The following is a 25,497-nucleotide window of genomic DNA, read 5'->3' as shown; positions in this document are numbered from 1 at the left end:
TGAGAAGTTACGGTAAGGAGCCCAGGGACACGAATACCATGATAAGCTTCCAAATTTATCTTCAGGCTGAATAATATAACTTTATACCCAGCCAATTTTGCTGATAGTAAGGATTTAACCTTGGACACAAACTAATTGTTATTTTTTGAAAATTTTTTCCATATTTAGCACTGAGGCCTACTTAGAAGAATGTAATGGTGCTGGAAATACTTTATCGCAGGAGTGTGTGCAGCAGATAACAGACCAACAATGCATGCAGCTTATCTTCAGGGAACTGATCTATCAAAGGGTGTCTGTCCTCGCAGCTCCTGGTATTCCCTAACATGCCCTGTGTTCCAGTTCCAGTATCAGAGATTTTGTTCCTTCAAAGGAGTCACAGACAGATGACATTTGAAGCATTTCTCAGAGACCTGCTTACTGCAAGGGGGGGGTTGGTTTCTAACATCTCCAAACCCCTTGCAGTTGATCTCAAGAAGGTGAGGTGTTAATGCACAGGGAAAGGGAATGTCTTCCTCACCCATTCTACTACTGCACAGCATCAAGGTCTTGTGATCAGGTTACCGCCATCCAAAAAGTATAAGATACATTTTGTATAAATTCTTTTGTTTACCAGGCCTCAACTTTGCTATCAGAAGCATAAGACACATTCATACCTGGCCATGGCTTTGTTAAGCCCTGTTTCCACAGGGGAAATGGCAGCATGGATAAGCAGTGCAGCAGGAGTGGTGCAGTGGAGTAAAATCTTGCCAGGGACCAGGCAGCCATACCGTGAGTTTTAGAGATTTTATACATTCTTCAAGAAGATACACCTTAATGTGTATGTCGGGCTGAATTCAGGGATGTAATTCCCTGAAGAAAGAGAGCAAAGGATGCAGAACCAGATTTCAAAAGAAGGTCAGAGAAATAAATGTATTTTAATAAATATATATCCCTTCCCATACACCACAGCATGGAGGGAGCTGTGCGTGTGCTGTGACATCTTTTGGGTGATACTTAGGAAAGTATTACAGGTCAGTGGAGCTTAACTCTGCTGTTATCTTACATTTGTCTGTGGAGATTTGGAAATCTTGAAATGTACAGAAGGCAGATGGAGAGGCAGAAAATGATGTAAAATGTACAGAGATAATTCCACTTTGTGAGTGCAAAGGCTGCAATTTATTTTCTGCTTTCCTTCTGCCTGCCTATTTCAGTTAGGACCAGGGTGAGCCTGATCATCCAATTACTTGCTTTCAGAATGTTTCACATGGGCAGCCTCCGGGATTAAAGAAACATAATTAAATGTCCTGTGTTCTCACCTAGTTTTCCAAAGGTTATCATAAGCTTCATTTTAATACTTCCTCTTCATGGTTTCTGCCATACAGGCTAGGTGACATACTATTCCTAGAGTCCTCTTCAGAGACATCATTTTTGTAATTTCTCATATGTTTCACTAGGACTCTGCTGGGCTCCTCTTTTAATAAATCCTACAGGCTTGTGTTCTCATCCCCCTCACTTCCTTCATTTTCAACCAGGTATCAGTTACACTAATAGCCTTATTTATCTCCTGGAGGTTGTTCTGTTAGGCTGGAATCTGTTTCACTGATGCATAGAATTTGCATAAGAGCACACCAGCTTTTCATTCACTATGGGGTGTCTCCTTTGCCACAATTAATTTTTGCTTGTGTGTATGAATGTAATGTGGTTTTTTTCCTCTTGTCCAGCTGAATGCCGAAGAGCAGTAAGGGAGGGAGGGCAGCAGAGACTTTCCATTAGACATGGTGGAAATATTCTTTACTGCTTGATACATCTGCATTTGAAGGATTGATTATCTTTCCTTTGAAAGCACCCATATTTCTCTCCATCTTCTGTTTTTAACAGTTTCTGAAATTTCAAAGAAATGCTTTTCCTTTTCCCTGTGCTTAGGGCTATTAACTGTCTTAATAGTAAATGTTTCTTATGCTTAAGTTTTGTCAATCCAAGGTTTTTCTTGCAGAACTGCTACCAGAAAATTAGTTTAGTGTACAGCTCTTGTGAGGCTTATTGTTGCTGTGACTCGAATCTCAGATAAGGCATGAAAATAAATCAGTCTCCCTCTTTAGAAAATCACAGCACTACTGTTTCTTTGGAAACATTTACCAATGTCTCACATTTAAATAATAGTGAAGATAGATATTGAAGCTAAATAATGGCCAATTGTCTTCAGTGTCCTGTAAGAGTCAAGGACACATCAGGGTTTCATGGCTGTCACCACACAGTCCCTGACAAGGCGGGGGATTCCCAGAGTGACAGCATGAATACTGTGCTGACCTTTCTCTTCCCAAGTTTGCTGCTTGCCCCTCAGCACAGGCAGGAGGACAGGAGCTGGCTGTTATGCCTGTTGTTGTTTGCCTTCCTCTCTAGAACTCCTTGTCACCCATCACACCATTCTTATTGATACTCTGGATATTTTCACTTAGTCCTTCTATCAGGAAGTTTCTATGATTTTTAAAAAAACCCATATAAAGTCATGTAGGCAAAGCCATGAAGTTTTCAATGATGTATGAGCAAGGATTCAAATATGATGTATTTTGTTTGCTTGTAATGATATAGGATTTTCTTTTCATTTCAAGCTGAGGTCACAGATAGTTCTGCAATTCTTCTTTTCTTCTTCTGTCTGTGTCACCTTTTGAACTCAGTTGGAGTTTTGTCATCTGTTTTGGTAGGCTACAGATGAGACAAAGGTATCCAGCTCTCTAATCTTCCTTTTCTGCTTGGATGAGGGTGAAAGAACTCTGGATTTAAGCCCCACTTCTGTTTCCTTTGGCTTTCTGAGATCTAAGATTCTTCCTTGTGTTTTTCAGCTGTTAACCTGAGTCAGCTCTGATCTGGATTGTGGCCACAAGTGTCTCTACATGGGACAATTCTAAATTGAAGAAGGCATGGAGGAGCTGGGTCCTGTCACAGGTTGGTCATAGTTATCGTGCCTTCAAATGGAGGAAAGCAAGAATATTTCTGTACGTCATGAATATATTTGCAGATGAAATACATTAAATGAGCATGGTACACTGGGTTACTGTAATGATGCAGAGTTTGGAAAGCTGTTTGGCCCTCTCTCAGTGAAGTATCATTAGGTGGTTGAAATATAACAAGTTATTTGGCTTCTCATGTTTTATCATCTGTTTTGGCAATTTCTGCATGTTTTCAGGACTTTTTAAAAGTATTTTTTCCAGTAAGTTCTCTTAAGAACTCAGTATACTGAAGGTTTTCACTTCTTGGGAATATAAGCCAGTTAACTATGTAAATTTCCAGAGCTGGATGGAGTCAAATTATTAAAATATGCAGCTCTTCTATGGTATAATGGTCTCTCTCTGTGGCATTAATCCTTCTCCTTTTCATACAATGCACTTGAAATGCTGCTTTTCTCTGTAGGCAGCAAGTATTGTCATAACTTCACTTCAAGAACTATTCACCTTTTCAGTGCAGAAAACAGTTCTCATTGTACTTCAGCTAGAGAATAATCCCTTTTCTTTTGCTCCTTCATCCTCCACGGCACGCTGATGATAAGTGAACTCTCAAGCAGTTACAATTTCACAGGAGCTTTCATGGATTGCAGAGCTCTGGGTTTTTCAGATACCACGCGTTCAATCAGCACCACTTGGAATGTCTCTCTGTTTTTAAATCTGACCTGTTAATGTCACTACATTCATCCTAAATGCTGCATTTTACAGTGGGAATTCTTGTGGTTCTCCCCTTAATGTCTTCTCATTCTTTTTTTCTGAGCAGCTGTTGGTAGCTCTCCCTACTGCTGTCAACTCTTAAACCTCTGCATTACAAACTGCAGGCCAGGGTGAACGTACTACATTAAATCAAGGGCTGCAAAGTTGGCTTGCAATACACATTAGGTTCCCAAAAATAAAAAGAAATGGAGAACTGAGCCATTCCTAATGTAATGTCCTAAACTTAGTTTATACTTTGATCCATGAATAAGTAGTGTATTAAAAGCTTTCAAAATAATATTATACACAAAAATCCATTTGGTGACATTCTTGCTGTGCTGCAAGTATAGAAACAATAATACCAGTGTTAGAGGCACAGTGCTGCTACATCAGATAGAGAAACAGCACCAGAAAGGCCCCTCTGGAAGACAGGGATGTTTGAAAACTGATGCTGAGTGCTGTAAACCTGAGACCACTCCCTAAATGCATCAGTTGCTAATCCATTCTAGTCCCAGTATAAGCAAAAATATAGCAGAGAATTATTAATTACATCACCACACCTATATAATAGAGCTCACTGTAGTTATGTAGGAGTTGAGGGTATTCAAGCAGTTTCTTTTGATGAAGTAATCGGGCTGCTTCTGGGGTCTGTTTCAGCTGCTAGGGGCGTGCTTCAAATGTAAATGACTGCCAAATGGATTCCTTCTAAATTCCAGCCAATTAAAATACATTTAAAGTGCAGCTGGTGGAGAGCAAAAGGTTTATAATTGCATAAGAAATGTTTGAGCATGAAACAAATCCCTGAAGTTTAGTGAACAGTTATTATTAAATACTGCATCTCTGGAGAAGTAGAGCAAGCAAACAAAAGAGCCTCCAGAAACTGCAGTCAGAGGCAAAGATGACACTTTTACCACCACCTTAAAAGAGACAAAGCCGGGAGTGTGTTTGTTAGGGTGTCAGTTTTCCACCCTTGGCTCTTTAAACCATGCAAGTTTGGCAGCTTGCCCTGTGTGGTGCTGCATACAAATATTGACAGAACAGTGTGGTATTTGTTAAACCCCTTCTTGGGAAGCAAGTGATTGAAACTCTGAAGGAAGATCTGAGAACCTCAGACATTATATTTTTTCTCAGTAGCACTATAATATTTACAGAATGAAACAGAAAATAGTGAATGGGGTGTAATGAATGACCTTCCTTTTCTGCTTTGCCTTGTAAGTAAGGACAGATTTTTTTGTTTAATGCTTTAAATGTTATTATAAAGGAGGTTTACAGCTAGTAGCACTGAAAGATGCCATTAACACTTTTGATTTAACCTCATGTTTTGGGAAAAAGCTTGGCTGATAGAACAGACCATGTAAATAGGTGAAAGACTTTGCCCAGGAAGTTGCTGTGTGCAGCCGCTGTGGATAATGTGTCCTATAGATACAGAAACCTTACAGACTTTTAAATCCACATCTGTATTTGAATGTTGGTGCTTTCCAGACATTTTATGCTCATGTCTGCATCTGCCTAGAAGTGAGATTTCCAATTTTTCTGCCTCTACTATGCCTTAGTAAAATTTAATCTTAACTTGTTCAGTAGTTCATTGTACTGATTTTAGAAATGGAAACAAAATTTTTATAGGCAGTTCAGAAAGTTTTTTTTCTGTGCAGGAGGGTACTGTCTTTAGCCTTTTGGCACAAAATAAATCATTGAAATCAGGTTAATCGAAAGTGTTCTCTATGTTATCTCAGGTTTTTCTTAATTGAATCAGGAAGTAACAAATGAAATAGGAAAAAAATGTTTTCCAAAACTAACAAGTATTGGTTTCTACCTGTGTTATATCTTACCATACAAAATTAATATGAAATTGAAATTCCTGATTGCTTCCTCTTCCAGCATATCCTAGTCAGTCAGTCCATTTTGACTTCACTTTTGTTAACTGTGAGCAAAGACTCCCACAAAGTTTCTAGCTACAGATCACATTGCAGCAGTAGGGGTTCAGTTAAATGTGCCTTGTTAATTGTTAATGTGAAAGCAGCACAGAGCATGTGCCGAAAACAGGCCCATAAGAAATAAGCTAATTGGCAAAATAAATGCCAATTCAATTCTAAAATCAAGTTTTAAAGACATTTGTCATGAAATGTAAAGGCCAGTACACATATACTTTGGAAATAACTGTAATGTAGTTAAACCCAAAATATTTGAGAGAATCAACACGAAAAATCTCTGAGATGACGGGTTCATTTTCTTTCTTAAACACCCTTATTGATTGACAGTCATTACAGAGGGCAACCTATTGAATAGAGTGAAACTACTTTGTTTGGGTAAGTCCAAATGATCCCAAGGCACTCTTGTAAAATTAAGGTCAAAGTTAATAGCAATAGATATGATGGAAATAAACAAGTCTGTGTTTATATGAAATATACGCTATACATAAAATAGGTATTAGCAGCACCTGGCCTGTAGCAGCATTAAAGGTTTGGTTCAAGCCCCACGGCAGTAAGGGTACAGAAGGCTGCAAACAACAGTCAATTGATTGTAAGACATACTTTTTAATTTGTTTTGATATCTATGGACAAACAGTGCAACATGATTATTTAATTAATTATAATTACAAAGAAATCAAACCCCTTTTTCAAGTTGCAAAATGAGGAAGCTGATGACGAAATGTAGACTCACTGAAGAACCAGCTCACAGTTTTCTTCTTCTAATGGAATCTCAGGGCTAACAAAACTTGTTTCAAAGTAAGCCTCTGTCTTAAACAGGCTTGACTCAGTATAAATCAAAAGATGAATTTAGGTCCTCTTGCACAATAACATTTTTCACGTCATTTACTTTTCTTTTATGCATATGTGCAATGATGGATGTATCCCCTATGCCCAGTGGTTCATATATCAGTTACCTTAAAGAAGAGAGAGGTGCTTAGAAAGTAAAAAACAAACAGGTGCAGAGGATGCATTAGCCCTCTGTATTTCCTTCTTGATCGCATTGAACCGGCAGTGGGCTGGGGTTTGGATGTTTGCAAATTAGAGCCTCCTTTGCTGCACAATTAATCAGGGATTGACTGTGTCTTTGGGGAGCTCAATGGCCTGCAGGCACTGCTGCCTGGGCTCTGAAGCTTGGGAGAGCTTAGATGGACCTGTGTGAGAAACCTTCCAAACTGCCCTGCACTTTGGTACAGGTGTGGATGAAACGTTTTGGGAACACTTCAAAATTTTTAGGTGTCCCCAAGGCTAAATATCCTTTGGAAAGCTGGCTTTCTGGATTATTTCCTTGGATATTAGCCCTTAAATTCTGCCAAAACACAGGCAGGTTTCTATTGGACTTTTCCCCAGAATGACTTGCTGAAAAGTTGTACAACTTCGGTGTGTCTCCATAGGGAAAATTACATAAGTCCAGCTGAAGGGTAGACATAATTTATAATGGCAAGCAGATGAGAACTTGCCTGGAGTTTTCCCCTGGGTGGTATTACTCGGTGATTCTGTTACAGTAAAAGCCACTACTACTTCATGTCTTTGGCAGGTCAAACTCTGAAATTTTTGGGTATCTGAATATATACCCTCCTTTATTAAAAGCCTCACATGGAGTCTGCACTGGTTATACTGCCCATAGGACTGGGGAATGGCTGTTCTCGTTTCCTCAACAGTGAAGTGTCCTTTGGTTTCTAATTTAAAATATCTATTAATTTTAGGTAGGATTTACTATTCCTTCACTTAAGGTTTTTCTGGTGCACTAGAGAATTCTGGAGGACAGAGGCTGGTCCTATATTTAAGGAAAGGGTTACAGCAGTGGAGAGATATCAAGCTAATTAGTGGATAAAGATGAAAGTTTGACCCAAGCTGAAGCCTAGCCAGTAGCAAAATTCCTTCTACCTGGGCAGAAAGGGGATTTTTCTAAGTGCATGTTTTTCCTCAATAGCTGTGAGAACGGAGCTTCTACTTTCTACATTTTGCTGCATCTTAATCCTTGATAATGCCTCATGTATGGTACAGTACAAAGGAAGGTATTGGCCTAAGGGAGGTGTTCTCCTGTCAGCCCTGGTAACTTTGAGGCTTGAGGTTTCTGTGACAGGAGCTGCACCAGCTTCATTTCCCTACCACTGCTCTGTCCTCCACCATTGTCACTGGAGCTGGTCCTGAGCTCCGCAGTTCTGCTGGCACAGGGACAGAAATAAGCTGTTTGCAATAGGAGACTGTGTGAGTCTCCTCTTGCTTGGTGTACTTTTAGTGCATCTTCCACAGTTCTTTCCTAAGCTCATTATCACTCCAGCACTCTTGGTCTGTCCTCAGGTGTGAGGCAGTAGTGTGATGGGATTTGAATGCCAGCATTTTTCCTCTCAGTGAACAATGGTCTAATGGTCTTTATAGGGATTTTCCAAACACCAGAACAACTTGGAACAAAATAGCTTTAAAAAAGCCAAAAAGATAGTAGTTGTTTTCCAGATTAAAAGCAAAAATCCCTGATGCTGGTAACAAATAGAAGTTATCATTTACACTGGTGTGTGACAGTTTGCTCATAATCTTGTGACCTGTGAACTGAAAGCAAGTGCAACTACCACACTGTCTTTATAGACATATCATTCTTCTCTTACTGATAATTTACATGAAAAGTACAACTGAGGAACATTTTATGTCCCTTGCTGGTGGTATCATAAAGCCACATCATAGATTGCTCCTGCCCTCTGGGCATATTTGCATGCATATTTACAAAATAAAACCTGCTGGGAAGCAGTTCTGTGATTTTGGGGTTTGCAGGATTTTTAAAAATAATATCTCTACTTTTTGGTGTTATTCATTCATTTGGTTAGTATTTTCCATGGATCACATGTAGGAAAGCTGGGGGACAAGTTGTTGTGAGGACAGATAATTATTACCAAACATAGAAGTTGTGTAATAAATGAATGAAGAGAAGAAATACTAAAGTAATATAAATAGTTACACCCTTTCACATGGCCAGTGGAAAGCCTAAATGAAGGAGTAACATAAACCAGATGTGTGTATTGTGCTGAGCATAATTTTGCTAGGAACGATTTCCAGTACAAAAGAGTAGAAGGTAAGCAGGAAAAATCTGAGTGTATTGCAGGAGATGTCTTGCTGGCAGGGCTCTGTGAGCACCTGTAAGTATTTGTGGAGCCACAATTTTGTCAATGTCCTTACTCCTTGGGCTGCAGTTTTATGGCATAAAGATAACTGAAATGATCAACAGTCATTGACTATTAAAAGAAAAATGATCTATAGTCAGTGATGAAGCATAAGCTTACAGCTATCCTTGAATTACCCAAGGAAAGGGACTGGCTGTACTGATTCAGGTTGTCCTTCAGTTCTGGGAGCTTGTAAGAGCTGAGGCAGCCCTCTGCAGAACTTCCCCACCCTGGTGAATCTCTCTCTTCACAATCTTTAAAGTGATAATTTCAAGCCTCACACTGTCTAGAGCCTGTGGATAAACTGACATTAACCTTCTTAGAGCTGCTGACACAGTTTGCTGGTGGCACAACAGGCAGCTCTCCAGCCTCTCACCTAAGCAATAAAATCATCATGCACATGGTGAAGTTTTACTTTTCCAAAATTGGGCAGTTCAGGGCAATAGTCCAAAACCTTAATTTTGTGGTAACTAGAGTTGATAAATGAGGACATCACACTTAAATAAGATTTTAAAGCCTTGATGGTCAGTGCAGGTAGCTGTGGTTCACAAAATGGATCTGGGGCCTTAATGAAATTATTGTTCCAGACAAATACCCTGCCTGCAGGACCAAATTTATTTTCCTGTCCAAAGTCAAGGAGTTGTCCCCTTGATGTCTTCTGTGGTAAGAACCATGAAGCAGGAATTCAGATTAATTTTTATACGATTTCTTCAGTGTAGCCCACGTGAATGTTGTCTTTGTCACATCAACCCAGGAGAACTTTGCCTGGAAAGGCAGCTGGCCTCATTACTGTGAGCTCTGTTCCTGTAGGGTCAGACTGTGTCTCTAGACACCAATTTTTATAAATGTGATTGCTCCAAGGAAGGAATTGCCTTTATTTCTTTCATTTGTTGGAAGAAAAGTAATTTACTTCTGTTTTCCAGCCTCTCACCCACACTGGCTCAGTTTTGTGACTGGTCCTAAAGGAAAAGCCAATTCTTTATTCTTTCCAAATCACCCTTCCAGAGAAAATAACAGTAGCTGTGTAATTCCTACTCTTTCCACCCCTCTGAGCCCATAAGGGATGTATGCAGAGACACAATCCAAATAGTGCCTCTGCTTGTAGTATTCCTATTTTTTCAGTCTAGAAAGTCTGTGTACAGCTCAAAAATGAAACTGACCCACTGCAAAAAATTATATGGGGGACAAAATGGATTCTTGGAACCATGTTCACATCCAGAGCAACAGTTCTACCTTTGGCAACACTCTCTGACATCACGAGGTACAAGGAACAACTATTGCTATGCTTGTTAGTGCAGGTGAATTTTAAAAAAATATTTCATATTTTTTTCATATTTCAGGCCATATTTCAGGCCTCCCTGATTCTCCTGTGGAGAAAGACAGGGATTATTTTTTTTTTCTTTCTTGCTCTTTTTGTTGCTAACAATTTACTTTTAATATTGCAACATATATTTGTCCTGAAATATTTAATATAAATGCATGAATTGTTATGCAGTCTTGTAGCATAGGGATGCATGTTACAAGGAATATTTGAGTATAAAATTTCACGATTTAAAAAATCCTTCAGTGATTAAAGTAATCCTGCTTTCTTTGGCAATCTAAATCCAGATGAGCAGGGTAAGTGCTCATCTGGGAGGTTTGAGGGATCACCTGGGCTGTGCAGGTAAAAGGGGATATCTGTGCATGGGTAGGATGTGCATTTACAGCTCTTCTGTGAAATGAGGTTTGCTAAAGGGTTTTGTGACTGCCTGCAGTGCGTGATACAAATGTGATGTGTCACTATTAACAGTAAAAACTGAAAGGATACTTTATGGACTGCCTCTCAACAAGGGAGATTTGTGAGGGCAGAAAACAAGGCCCCTGTACTGCTGCTGGTCCCCTCAGGAGCCTGTGGTGGAGTGCCAAAACTGAATAATTTTGAAACTAAATATCTTTAAATGGATTCTTTGTTAATTTAAAGGAGCTAGTTTGAGGAGGACAGAGGCTTCTCTGGGGAATTTAATGGCTTTGTTGTGCAACACAAAGACAGTGTTTGAATCAAGATGTGGATACTTCTAGCAAGGTCTTTTCTAGCAACATGAGCCATTCACTACAATTTCTTCAGAACCCAATTTCTTACTCTGGAGTTTGTATCGGCTTTTTGAGATTGCCTATCTCATCTTCTGAGCTAACTTCTCCTCACTGGAGTATCTGTAATGAAGTGCTTCTGTCACTGATCACTGAGAGTTCCACACAGATTGTGCTGTGATCAAAGACATTTTCTCTTTTCTCTAACGGTAAAGCTCTTGATTTACTGCAAGGCAGCAGGCTGATCTCTGTGCCAGCACACTTAAATGGAGGGATTTTTTGCTCTACAAGGCTATTTTTTCATGCACAAAAAACAAATCAAATATAAGAGGAGGTGGAGAGCAGAGAGCAGAGCAAACATGAGTAAAAACTTGTATTTTTCATCATTGGAATGGATCCTGATATGGGATTTGTTGAACTTATTAGCTGAGCCTCAGTGCAGCTGTGGCATTTGGTGTCATCCAAGAATATGCTGGAGTGACATATTGAGATGGCTTTAGAGACTAACTTGTTCTTTAATGTGATTTAAGACATTGGAATTTAGGTGCAGCTTCATTTGGACTTTATTAATACTGGGAGGATGCAGCTTCATGCCACAGGTGCTGGACACACAAGAACTCCCATGGTGGTACTGCAGGTGCTTGGTTAATGTCCTACTCCCCAGGGTTTTCGTTCATCCCAGCCTGGCTGCTGCTCCTGCTGCTTCCAGAACCAATATTTTGACAGTCAGAATCAACAGTCCTGGAAAGAAGTTCAGGTTTGTTTCAGAGCAAAGATTTGTTTGATGGATCAGGGAGCTTCAGCAGTGTGGCCCTAAACTCTGCCAGTTACAGAGTGGTGAAGGGAAGAACAAGTAGAATTCTCTAGAAATTCTATATTTACTATAAAATCCCACACCTTGGATCTTTTTCTCCTCTACATTATGTATTTTGCTTACCTCCCTCCTGAAAATCTTATAAGCTGTTTTCCTCTGCAGAATCCCTGTGGTTACTCCTTAGACTTTATACAACAAATTTGACCATTGAAGAGGGTTGCTTGAACCAACATGATCCAGGAATAACTATCCTGAGAGCAGTCTCCTGAGACCTCACAGTTTTATTTTATGCACTGGAGGCAAAGGCTTCAGGCCCCTGGCCTGAATTGTTGTTACAGATCTCAGTCAGGTCACTTTGCCGCTTTGCTCCAGAGAAAACAATAAAATAATTATTCAGGAGGAATATTTGAGAACTTGAAGCACTTTTTCACTACACCAGAGCCACGACCTGGCAAACAATAAACAATGGGAAAGTTTGTCTTAGTACACAATTCAACAGAACAAAAAAAGCTGGAATTCTTTTAACAAAGTGTGTTCTCTTCTCCTCAGACATTTTGAAAACTGATGTCACTTGTAATTCTTCAGGAAAGAAAAAAATCGCTGCAGTTTGCAGTACATCAATGCAGGCATTTTTCTCCTGTCTAATCTATAAAAAGACATTGTATACAAATGTTATTTTCTCTGCCAGAAATGCATTCCTGGAACATAATAAAGGCTTTTCTGTTGTTGTTCAGTAATTTGGATAATAGTTTCTCCATGAAGTCTCATAACATTTATTTACTCCCATAAATGATTAGACCAAGTGGTTTCAGCAGTCAGAACTGGAATCTCTCTGCAATAAGCTTTCTTACTGAAATAATTCTGTAAACATTATGCCTAAAATAATTTCAAATGACATATTTATATGAATAACATAATACAGATGTGAAATAAATCTGTAGAACTCTGTATAAAGTACAGAAAATTTTACTGGAAGAATCATCAGCCATGTAGATTAAACTAAGCAAAACTTTTTCTAGAATTATTTTCTAGAATCATTGACAGCCTTAAACAGTTACAAATATTTCTTGTTTGGAACAACTAGATTGCAGTTATGGTGGCAACAGCACTTTTTTACTTTCCCGTAGTCTCTGTTAGTTGCAGTGTAATGGAAGGGAATTTGAGGGGAGTATTCCTCTCACATGGTTTGGCAGGTGTGGGAGAGAGAAGGAGACCTTGGCTCATGTGTAAAATTGTTCTACATTATGTGAAGAATTGAAGGATCTGATGGGAGCAAGGCTGGGTTGGAAGCAGCACTCACACAGCCAGACTTGGGGAGAAGTACTTGTGGCCCAGCCTGTGTGTATCTGCTACAAGGGACACCTCGCTTGCCAGTCCTCATTTGTACATAACCCACTGGGAGGATCAGTAATGTCACTAGAGCTGAAATTCTCCTGCTTTTTTTTATTTACTTTGCTTCCTTGGCATCTTGCCTTCACCCACTGGTTCTGGTTTACATTGCTCTTCTTGCATGCTGGAAGTAATAATCACTGAAGGTGACCAGAATAGTGCAAATTAATGTATTTAAATTAAAGATGATGCCTACCTCTTTTGGTTTTTGGGGTCTGTTTTATTCCACTATTTCCTAGTGGTGCTCATTTCATCTGAAAAAGCAATCACTTGCTGATGGGTTAACAGTCTTCATTTTCTTCACCAGGGTACTAGGTATGATCCACCTTCAATCAAATAATGTTTGAAGTTTAAATTGGATTCAGGAGGCATGAAAAGATGATGCCTTTAAAAACTAATATATTAGAAAGTTCTTGGGACTCTGTGGCATGAGAAAAAGGGAAGAAGTAAGAGAGGTGAAAATAGCTCGCTGTCTGCAGGGCCCTCATTAAAAAGTTCAGTGTGGGGGTCCATGAATGTGTTGGGAGAGCCCTCTCTGCCACAGCTGCTTCAAGTCTGGAATTCAGGTAACAGAGCAAACCAGACTTAGCCTGATTCTGGTTTTCCAATCATCTAATGCATCCTGTAGCTAGAAATATTATGAGTGTCATCACGTATCTCTCCCAATGACACCTTTTTTAGCTGGAAGCATAATGGATTTCAAAGATATTGGAGGGTGAATGTGGTTTTTTTTTTTCAAATTTGTCTTTTTTTTAAAATAAAGTTTTTGCTTGACTTTCATCTGAAGGCATACTTGTTTTTTGGTTTTGTGTTGGTTCAATAATACTATCCCCCCAAAATCTGTCTTTTTCCCTGAAATCAGACCTCAATTTTCAATAACTTCATGGGAGTGTTCCATTTTTATGAGTGGCTTTTAGGCCTCACTGAGTCCTACAGGGCTGAGGTCCCTTTGCACTCCTTTGCATCTTCCTGCTGCCATCAGTGGCTGCTGGCTCTTGGAACAGAATTACTCCATGGAGTGCTGAAAGTAGGTTAGGCTGAAGCTTTCACAAGCCTCCCTGGAGGAGTTTCAGATGTGCAAATCCCAGTGAACTATCATCTCAGCAAAATGTCACTGAGACATCACACGGACAGGGCTGACTCCCTTTGCTTCCTCCTGGAAACTTTTGGAAATTGGAAAAGGATCTGCAGTGTCAAGAGAGGTCAGAGTGCACGTGTCAAGTGCTCCTGTGTGCGCATCTCGCCCAGCGCTGCTCCTAAAGTTTCCGCTGGGACAACGTGTTCTTTTTAGCTGGGCAATTAGAATATGAAACAGAAAAAGGAGGTCATCTAAATAGGGCCCCTTTGTAATTTCTTACATAATACTGTGCATGGCAAGAATGACTTATTGACCCTACTTAGGGCACAGAGGGATGATAGACAGTTCATAATCCTTCCTAGGCATGGATTGCTTTCAAGTTGGTGGTGCTGTGTTTGTTGAAAAAATGCTTTTTATATGTATTTAGTATGAAGAAAGCTATGGTTTTAAGAAAAGAAAAATGATAACTGAGAAGACTGTTTTCACTTTTGTGAGATTTCTATCAAATCAGTCTAATAGTAATAAAAATCATTGGAAAATTTTTGCAAGGTTAAAAATGGGTTTGGTCTTTTCTTGATATTCAGGAAAACCTGTCACTTAGGCATGTGTCCTTGGAAAGACTGAGGTATTCTAAATCCCACCTAAACACTTCACCTTCTGGATGCTAACTGCTCCATTTCTCTTGAATATATTTCAAGTTTTCTTCACACTGGTAAAGAATTAAGCTTTTATTTTTCCGTTTTAGGCTTCATTTAAAGTTATTTATAAATAGAAAAATTGCAAAATTCTCATGTTTGGGCTTGTTTAACACACCTGAAGACAAACTACAGAAGAAAAGCCATGAAATGATACCTTTCCACAGCTAATTTAAAAAAATCTCTTTTTTTTTTTTTTTTTAACCAAAGGAAGTATTTTATTAGAGAGAGCAGTGAAAACTTTTGATCACTGAACATTTTTAGAGATTTTGGCTCATATCTAGTTAGGATCTTCCTCCAACCAACCACACAAGGATTCAGTTGTTGCAAATGTGCAGTGTAGTGTTGATATCCTTTTATCTCTTTTCAACCTTACCCTCAGTGTGTATGCACAGGTACATGCAGGTCTGTTTCTGTGGAATCTAGAGAAATTCTGAGGAAATACACTTGTACACATGAACTGTGTAGTGTCTCATTCTGCATGGATGAAATGATGTTATCTCTTTGGTCAGTCATACAGAGTTATGGGTTTTTAATTTCCAGAATTATTAGTCAGCCAGGTTTGCAGAAGGTTTTTAATTTCCAGAATTATTATGCAGCCAGGTTTGCATAAAAACTGTCTGGCTTGTCCAAATACCCTCACTGTGATGTCCCCCCATTCTCCCTGAGCTTCAAAAAAATATTGTCCTCTTGGTACTCTGATTTCCTATTTAACAAGTAAATGTCAGGGCCAGGGGAGGCTACAGACCTGAAAAGTAGCATTCAAAAGGACATCCCATGATGTTGCAGTGTCTGGGTCTCCTTTTAACAGTTACGAAGAGAACATTAACACCTGATAATAGAATTTTTTTTCCTGTTTCACAGTTCTGTGTGTAATTGTAATGGAGATTCAGTCTATTTTTATTTATTTTTTAAAATAGTGGATGGGTATGGTCAGTGAAACAGCATCTTCTCCCACACCTCCTGCAACACAAGTCCTAGAAAAACCTTTAAAATAATTGTTTATAGTTCAACCCCACCAGATTTGATGCATTTTCCACCTACCTGTAAACACAGAGCACAAAACCATTGTTAATAGACTAAATTCTGACTGAATTTACTGAGCTAAATATCAGACAGGGCTGGTCTGGCTGTTCTGGCTGAGGGTTTTGGAGTACTGAGACTTGGAAAAGGAGCTGATCTTTCCCTGCAAAGTGCCTGAACTAAACACTAAGGTATTTTGGTAATAAGTCCATCATTGTTTTCTCTGCCCTATTAGTACAATGTACCAAATAACATATTTTTATCTCCAGCACCCTTAAAAATAGTTTTGCTGCAGTTGGAAAAATTATTTTACAGTTGAATTTCCACAGTCAGAGGCTTTTCATTAGCACAGCTTCCTACAACATTAGTTTATTCTGCATGTAGTTCAGTCATGTTATGGAATATCACAGAAGTACGTATCTAGGTGTACAGGTTTTTGTAATCAGTCCCTGACAACATCTGTCAAAACAATATGGGAAAATCCTGGGTCATGTTGTCATTACAGAATGGGACTGTTTGTTTATTCAACAGAAGAAATAAAGCATATTGAGAGAAGGCCAGAAGAGTCACTCTGACTCAGTTACTGAGATTTCCAGCTTCCAGCTACAGGATATTTTGGTTCCAGCATTTCACATCAATAATAAACAATCTTTATGGGAACCATGGAATGATGAAAATGAGATCACAAATTGGGAGCTAGGCTATATATTTTTTGATCTGTTGTATGCTACAGTTTACATTAGGGTCAATCTCAAGACCAGAGAGAGGCAGTACCACAGCATTTCAAATAAATGTTTGCCAGCTATATGAGATACTGTCAATAATTCATCATTGTAATTCTTCCAGGATGGTCTGTTGATGCAAACTGTCAGAGCACATGGTCATAATATCAGCATTTATGTGATTTACAGTCCTACAAAATGGCAAATAACTAGAAATTTCTTCCATTGAAAGTATGCACAGGCTCTTTGGATGTCAGAAATAGCTTGTGTGACAGCTGCAGCATGTATAAATCATGGTCAACTGTTTAAAGTGTTCTCTGTATACGAGTACATGCACTTATGCTGGCATCTTCATAGTCCATTTCCAATATCTGAGTGACAGATTGTACTTCATGTAATTGTGCAGCTTCCTATGTTTTTATTAACTCTTTCATCCCCTGATGAGTTCTGTGGTTACAACAGCATATCTTGGTCAGTAGAACTGGTAAAGATCAAAATTGAAATATTTCCTTACCATGCAGCATCTCCAGGCCCTGGGGGCTTTTTTAGTAATTTGGGTCTTTGGCAATATACTAAAAAGTGTCTTGCACAAAGTGGTTTATAAAACTTTTGTGTGTACTCTTGTTCAGAGAGAAACCAAGAAATGGTGACTCATGTGGTAATTTATTTTTGTGTCTTGAAAAAATTCAGGTGAGAGGCATTCTTTGATGGCAGCTGTGTATGTGCCGGTAGCAGTGGGAAGAGCTTCCTCATGTTTCAGCTCACTTCCCATCTTTGTACCAAGGCTGTTCCAGAGCTGTTGGGGTCTTTATATACAACCAAGCACTGCCCTTACAAAAAAGTGAAGTTGTTCCCACTGTCCAAACCTTTCATTTTCATAGACTGATCTTTTATCAGCACATATTAATTTTGAACTGGGCCAGGATTTATCAGGCCCTGAAGGTGTGATTTGGAGCGCTGGATTAGAAAATGTATTTGCAGTGGAAGGATTGAGGACCACTGAGTTGTTTGGGATTATTTTTTGTTTTTTTTCTAGCATGGTGTGTAGGTAGAGCTGAACCAAATTCCTCTTTTTAGCACCACTGTAGGAGCTGAGTGCCATGGAGACAGAGCACAATCCTTTGAACTGGAAACTTGTGTGTTATAAGGATACTTAGAAGCTTTAAGCATTTTACAAAAGCAGAATTTCTGTGGTGAAGGAAGCTCCATTCTTCCCAGGGGTATGTCCACTGGATGCTATCATTCATACTTGAACAGGAATGAAGGAAGAGAAATGGGAGTAAGGGGCAATCTCTGTCATTCAGTCAAGGTAGGAGAAGTGGTGTTACACTGGATTCCCCCTTGTTTTCCTCCTTTTAACTATATAGTCCCATAAAGGCGCTTTTGCAGTTATTAGGTGAGTGACTGCAAGCCATAAATATTGGAGGGATTTGTGACAGTGCACAGGTATTTGAGTCTTTAAAGCCAATTGATGAGAAAGAGTTGCCTACTATAAGATTCTTTAGTGGGTACCAGCAGGGTTGCAATGTCAATACCCTTGGCTCAGTATAGAAGATAAATTTGGTTTTTGTATGAAGAAAGTTTAAAAGCTTTATATCTTTCATCAGAGCAAGGAATAAAATCAATATGCAAAAGTTTGGGGGCACCTTGTGCAAGCACAGCACACCTCACTGCACTGAATGATGTGTAATGGAAGATCCTATAGCAGCTTTTTTCCTGGAAACCCACATGGATGTAGCTTCATTTTAATGCAGGATAGCTGTGGCTGTGTGTGCCAGTCCATTTCTGTCCTACCATTCCCCATGGATTTCTCTTCCTCTCCTTTTTATGGTTTCTCAGAAGTGCACGTGTATCCTTGTGGACAGATAGAGTTCATGTGCGTGAGCAGCAGGGATGATTTTCCTCCTGGGAGCTGAGCTGAGTCACCCTGAGCTGTGATAGGGAACAGGGGAGGAGGCGGGAGAGCATTCCTGGGATGGGGAGAGGGACTGAGGCTGCTGACAGCTCCCTGTGCAGCTTTGGGCTCGCTGTGAAGAGCAGCTGTGACATGAGTGACTGTGGATTTGTGAAATCACTGCTGTGCCTCGCTACTTCTGTTGTTTTGTCCTGGAACAAACCTGGGTTTGTATGTCCTCTGCAGAGTGCCATGACTGAAATGTGTGTCTGCTGTTCCCTGGAGGCTGGGAACTATCATTCTGGAGTCTGAGATGGCACTGCATGGTAGGGATGAGCCACAAGCAGCGTGAGGTTTCCCCTTTGGCTTTGGATCTTGTTCAGGAGTGTTCTTTGTGGGGGCCTTTCTCCTTTGGTGGTGCTTGGTGTGGTACATATGCCCAAATCCCATGGAAGGTAATGGATCCCCATGGACATCAACAGTCATTCTGTCAGCTTTTAATTGTGGTGTTAAATACATGGGCATGAGGCAGTTTTGTGCTGGTGTCTGTGACACAGAGGCTCATGAGGTAAGAGCTGCACCACCATGGGGGTACTTGCCCAGCCCCAACACCTTGCAGCATTTCCTTAAAGTCTTGGTTGCAACTCAAGATTTTTTTGGAAGGAGGGTGATTTTGCCTAAGCAAATGTGTCAATACATGCCTGTGGAAAGCTCTACTAAATAAATCATTATACTGTTGCTCAGTACAATTTATTGTAGTCTGTCAATATCTTGCTTTTAAATTTGTTTTAGATAGGAAAGAAGTATAGGTTTTCTTGGGGAAAAACAGTGAGGCTGAAGGCAAAAATCTTGTAGGCTGCTTTGGGAAGGGTGGTAAAAACCCTCCTGAGAACTACACTTTAATGTTTATTAAAAATCCGGTGTTTTCAGTGAAGCTGCCTTTAGGAAATGCTGTGATTTCACTTCAGTGATGTGCTAAGAAGAAAAACAGAGTTTCTGAGCTGTTGTCTCAAGCTTTATATAGGTTGAATGTTTATGTTCTGCTTGTGTTTTGATAAATTTTCCTTGCAGGCATAAGGTGTAGAAACTTTTAATTAAAGCTTAAATTCTAGAGCAAGGAGTAAGTGTTGTGGTAAGGTGCAGGCTCTTGGTCGTTGTGTAATTCCCAGAAAAGATTTCTGTGAGGCTGAGGTGGCTGGTTAGAGGGCTTGAGCACCCACAAACTCAGATGGAAGATATTCCAGGTGAACATCTTCTTTGGGAAATGTCTCTGCTGCTGCCTTTCTTCCAACACCTGTGTTGTTTTCCTCAAAGACGTTTCCAGAGTACAACAGCTTAAGTACAACAGTTTTCAGTATGTGTGAAAAGTGAATACTTCCTAGTTAGAAAATGTGGCATTAATCATTCTGAGGTGAGTTCTTGACATTTTCTGGAGAAGCCAAGTGCCACCCAGCCAGGCCAGGAGGTGTGGAACAGCACAGTCAGAACTGGACTGTGCTGCTTCGTCTCTTCTTTGGCACTGTTTGGGACAAGTGGTTTTTTAGTTCATAGCACCAAACACTGCCATTCCCCATGGAAGCAGGGCCATTCTTTTAGGAGTACAAGGCATGACCATACACATTTTTGAGTAAATAAAACCATGTTGGCTTCAGTGCCTTGGTGTCAGACAGCCCCACTCCAGCACGCATGGGGCGTCTTGTCCTAAGCAGCTGCTTGGGTGATGAGCAACTGTGGTTTCAGCTCCTGACACCAAACATTTCTGAGCTAAACCAACTCTGTGGGGATGATCACAGTGGAACAGTGACCTGGAATCACCTAATGTCCCTATATGGTTTGACTCGTCACTCAGTTTAGGGAGAATTATGTCTGAATAGCTAAAATCAACATTCTTCCTTCTCTTACTTGAGAAGTGATGGTAGGATTTTAATACCTACAGAGAACCTGAGTATGCAGACTAATTTTCAAGATGTATATAAATTGTATGTAAGCTTTAAGGGAGTTGATGGACACTGTCACTTGCTGGGTTTGTCCTTCTAGGGGATAAAATCAAATAGCTGCATATGTAAAAATTGTTGTGGCTGCAGGGAAAATATTGGAGCCATGAGGACATTTTCACTAGCTTGGAGATTAGAGAGGCCTTTTTGGCATGAAGAAAATGTAGTTTGCTTGTATCACCTGCATATACTTGCATGTCTATGATCTTCCAGTTTTTACAGCCTGTGGTGACTATTATCTCCTTGATATACATGCAAAATTCATGTGATGTTCTTCTGGAAGTTCTGCTGGGTGGAGAGAAAATACAGCATTGCCTAGTACAAACAGTTCCTTGAGAATGCTACATTCCTACATTTATCTGTCATGTAGAAAAAATGCAACGAGAGAACTTATTTTTAGCACAGTTTCTGACAGTAATAATTAGATTTTAAAAACCATACCATGTAATAGTAAAGCAACTCCTGTCATTATATTTACCATTTCTGGTACATAACCCCTATTAAGTTACAGTAGCATTTGCTGTTTATTTTTATGACTACTATCTGGTCATTGAATACTTCTGAGGAGAGAAGAGGAGGAGGGGAAAGAAGATACCAAGCTTTTTTATATTAAGTTCACTATATTTTAGTAACATTCAGTTTAGTTCTTCTTGTAAACTTTTCTTTTGTAATGCATCTGGGCAATCTAATTCTGTCTTAATCTGTTTCAAGTATGATGCTCAGGATGTTGAGTTTGGTGGAAATTTTCAGGTATGTTGGGCAGCAGCTGGAAACCACAGTTAGTGAACAGCCCTATTGGATTCAGCAAAGATGCTGAGAATTATTACAGGAGGTTTCCAGTGCTGAAGGTGGAGAAAGAGAAAAAGCTGAACTGTAAAGTTGTCATTTTATCATTTGTCCAGAATTGTTAAATATTCAGTACAAACTTTTGACACCCAAGTAAAAGTTAAAAAAATTCAAACATTCATGGCTTGACTTTTTCAGAGGTAGTGGTAACCCTGGAGGTCCTGCATGGTGAATGAACAATAATTGAGTATTAATCTGTGAATATTTTGTAAATAAAGTTTTACATTGTATGTAAAAGCATCTGAAAGGCACAAGCCCTAAAAACAGAAAGCTGTCTTTAGGCTTTTGTCTACAAAATTAGCAGTAAATCACTACAAAATAGCAATTCTACACCACTTCTCAGTGCAGATGTTTCTAATCTTAATGGTAAAGTTGCACAGAGTGACAGCTGTCCTGTCCTGTCTTATTTTGCAGCAACACTTTCATGGAGACTAACCCAAAGACTGTCTAGCTCAATATAATTACCCTAATTTCTCTAATTTGCAACTGTACTTCACATAAGGTGAAATGCTGACCCTGCAATGGGAATGAGAAAAGCCTTTTAGAGTAAGCATTTTTTGAATACAATGGAATACCCAAGTTTCCTATAGAATTAGAATGACTATTATGTTGATATTGGTTGGGGTAATTACAGTTAGATTATATCATAAAAGCACACATCAGCATTAGAGTTCTGGCTGAAATCCTGATATTTTAAAAATCCTTTGAGTGGCAGAAAGTCCTAGGTATTAATTTGGCCTCATTACAGTAACAAAAAGCGATCCTGATATGACCTAAGGCTGCATAACAATAATTTCCATCTGTTAAAAGACATGTGCCAAAGCTGGAGCACAGCAGAAATTTTTCTTGTCCAAACTTCTGGGATATTTGAAAGAGTTCTGAAATGAAATGGAGACAATGTGCACAAGGTGCCTAATTTAAAATGCCTTGAAATTGTCCATTTACCTGTGGCATCACATAAACAACACTAACAGATAACACCCACTCATATAGAGTAAGATACACTTCTGCATGCTGAGCTCTGCTGTATCTGTAATTTTGGAGGGATAAGGAAACAGCACCAGGGCAGGGCAGATGTCAGAGAAGTTGTTCCAGGTGTCTGGCATGACTGACCTCTAGGTCAACACACAAGACTTGACCCAAATCATTCAGCAAAGCAACCTGGAACATAAAGTAGAGCAAGAATATCTGTGTTAAAATTGTAAAGGCTTCATATTTCCAGGATATTCCAAATATTGTAAGCAAGTGGTTCTGGTTAATGACAGCTAATCCCTGTTATTAGTACATGTGTATCCATGAGTGTAGGAAAGCCAAGAGCATGGCTCAGCCTTTGAAAACACGTTGGGCTGCTCACCTGAACTGCTAAGATTATTTGAAATCGAGGGAACGTGGAGCAGATCCCAGCAGTGATGGTCAGTGTGCTCTTGGGTTTTTGCTCCTTTGCAGACAAAGAGCAGTGAAGGGGCCTGGGCCTTAGCCCTTCACTTGATCAAAAAGCAGGGGTGAGTGTTTCATGCTTCATGCTCCTGCAGACCATTTCAAAGGTGGCACTTAACCTCTGAGTGACTTTTATTCTTTCAGTTAAGAATGGTGTTCTAGGATGAATCAAATGAACTCACACCACGACTAGGAAAACCTTTTCAGGTTGTGACTTATGCTGTGGAGATAAAGAATTTTCCTGCCTTTTTCTGAAAGCAGAATGAACACTTTTAATACTTCTGCGGTCATAGAGCAGTGTCGTGTGGAGATACTGAGCTGGCTCTGAACCTGCTCCCTGGGTTGGGGCAGGACTGTAACACTCCCTTAGGCCTCTGCAGAGGGAATTTCCCGTGCTGGGCTCCATGCAGGGAGCTAACATGGCCAAGTTGTTTTCCAGAACCAAAGTAACTTATTTGAAGCTGCTTCAAATGTCTCTGCAAGGCAGAGCACAGCACTGTGTGAATACATCCAGCACCAGCACTGCCACGCACTTCCCACAGCCACTAATGCTGGAACAAGGGGAATGGAAAATGCAGCTACACTGGCTTCCTAGTAAGCTACAAGAATTTATCATGTTCAATTCCAGATGAGCAAAAATTTATCACATATCGACTGTTTGCTGTTAGTCATGTTTGTGTTTATACTAACATCACTGAGCCAAAGCTGGATCATGTGATTAAAGTAAACAGGGACTGACACATGCAGGGACCTGTTGAAGGATTTGAGGAAAGTTCCATGTAAAAAGAGGCAAAAAGTTGATAGGTTATTTTATTTAGATCTAATTCACATGGAAGTCAACATTATCTGATTTTGTTTCCCTGTTGAGGCTGCTTCTTTTAACCATGAATTCCCATTAAAACAGCTCTTTGACAACAAAATTAGTCAGTCATTTAATTTTAATGTGTGGCATTAAGTAAGCTGGGTGGCAAATTGTCTTCTCAAACAGATTGACTTATTTTACCTGTGGGAAAGGAACAGCTGAACAGCTAGGAGGGAAATCTGCCAGTTCAGAAAATTTATTGTAACTTCCAGAGCAGAGACGAAATTGTTTGGTTTTGAATGCTAGTTTGCTTTTGATGTTTTAATCTAACTGAAGTCTTTGTCATACCATTTGAAATTATCCTCAGGGTTTGAAGCTATCAGTGGAACTTGCAAAAGTAATTGATACTTATTCTGTGTTGTTCACTGTGTTTATATGACTACAAGATGAGTTTTTCCTCTCTTTATAGCATGCAATAAAATCTTCAGCACTGTAGTGGAGAAGGCAGTGTGGTAAACCAGAACAGCTTTTGTTTGATATACCTGTCCTTTTCTATCCAGAGGAACAGGATGGAGGATTTTTATTTTTTTTTTCAGGAAGACTAAGAAACCTTTCTGCTCACAAAAATAATTTGGTGCTTTTCCATCATCTTTTTCTCAAGGAAACCCTTTGGCCTCTTCTCCTAAAAAGTGTCTTGCTAGCTGTTATGAGTTGTATTTCATGGATTTAAAGTAATCACAGCATACTGTTGAGATCTCAGTTTATTAGTACAGCTTTCTACAACCTAGGACTTTTTCCAGAGGAGGGTTAAGAGGCCTGAGGACTTGCACTGAGTTACTTTTGAGTAAGACTTCATGATATTGTCCAGGGCACCATTGACAGTGCTGGGAGCAGTAATTCTTAGACTTCAATCTGTTGATGTCTTTTCTTGGGCTTTAAGCAAGCTGCTTAACCCTTGAACATTTTACCTGTGATATAGATCAACTTTCTGCAAATTTTGTGGGTTTCAAGAGACCAGAATACTGGCAATGCATTTCAGATAGCCTCTTCTTGATAACATGATAACATGATAAAATGAGAGGGTTTTTATCAATTTATAATGTGTGTCATAGTATGGAATTACATGGTATTAGAACCAGGCATGTCATTACAGCTCTCATTTACTAAGTCATCTGCTGGAAGCAATTCTTGCCTGCCCTGCTTTGGAGATGGAATGGAAAGACCCAAAGATAACTTTAAATTATAGTAACGTATCTCAGAGTTGTTTGGAACTGCTGTTTTCTTTCTTCCTTTAAGACAGGATGGTGCTGAGTTATAATTATGATCACTCTGGATATGTGTGGCCTGGTGTGGTTGGAGCCCATGGTGACACTGATGTATTGTTGCCTCAGGCATCATTTTGGCCAAGAGAACTTGTTAACAGTGTGTGTGCATGTGTTTGGCAAATGGTGGGTGACAGGACTGATCAGCTTGTTACTAGGTCCTCCTTAAGCACATGAAGGGAGATGGCAGAGAGGATTTGTTCCCTCCTCTCTCTGTGGCAGAGACAGGATTTGGCCTTTTTTGTGAATCTTCTCTCTTCTGAATATAGAGTGTAGAAATAGGAGTAGTTGCACCCAATGAAAAGAGCTTCCTATGGCAAGCACAAGAGCAAAGAGTAAAATCCTACCAGGGGAAAATGTAACCTGTCTAAATTAGTTCATTACTTATTTTCCCTCCACAAGCAGCAGTACATAGGAAAAAAAGGAGAGACAGATTATCATTTTGAGTGAAAAGGTGGAGGTGGCTTACAAATGGCTGAGAGGCAGATGACAGCATTTGATTTTTGTGGTATCCCTCTGAGAACTCCTTTTTAATTCTGCGTTATCACATTTGGTGTTAGTAGTGCCATGCGTTCATTTATTTGAGGGAATTACTCGGAACTGCTCGTTATGTTGTGG

Source organism: Parus major, chromosome 7, assembly GCF_001522545.3.
Source record: "Parus major isolate Abel chromosome 7, Parus_major1.1, whole genome shotgun sequence".
Classification (NCBI taxonomy): domain Eukaryota; kingdom Metazoa; phylum Chordata; class Aves; order Passeriformes; family Paridae; genus Parus; species Parus major.
Note: the sequence above shows the minus strand (reverse complement) of the source record.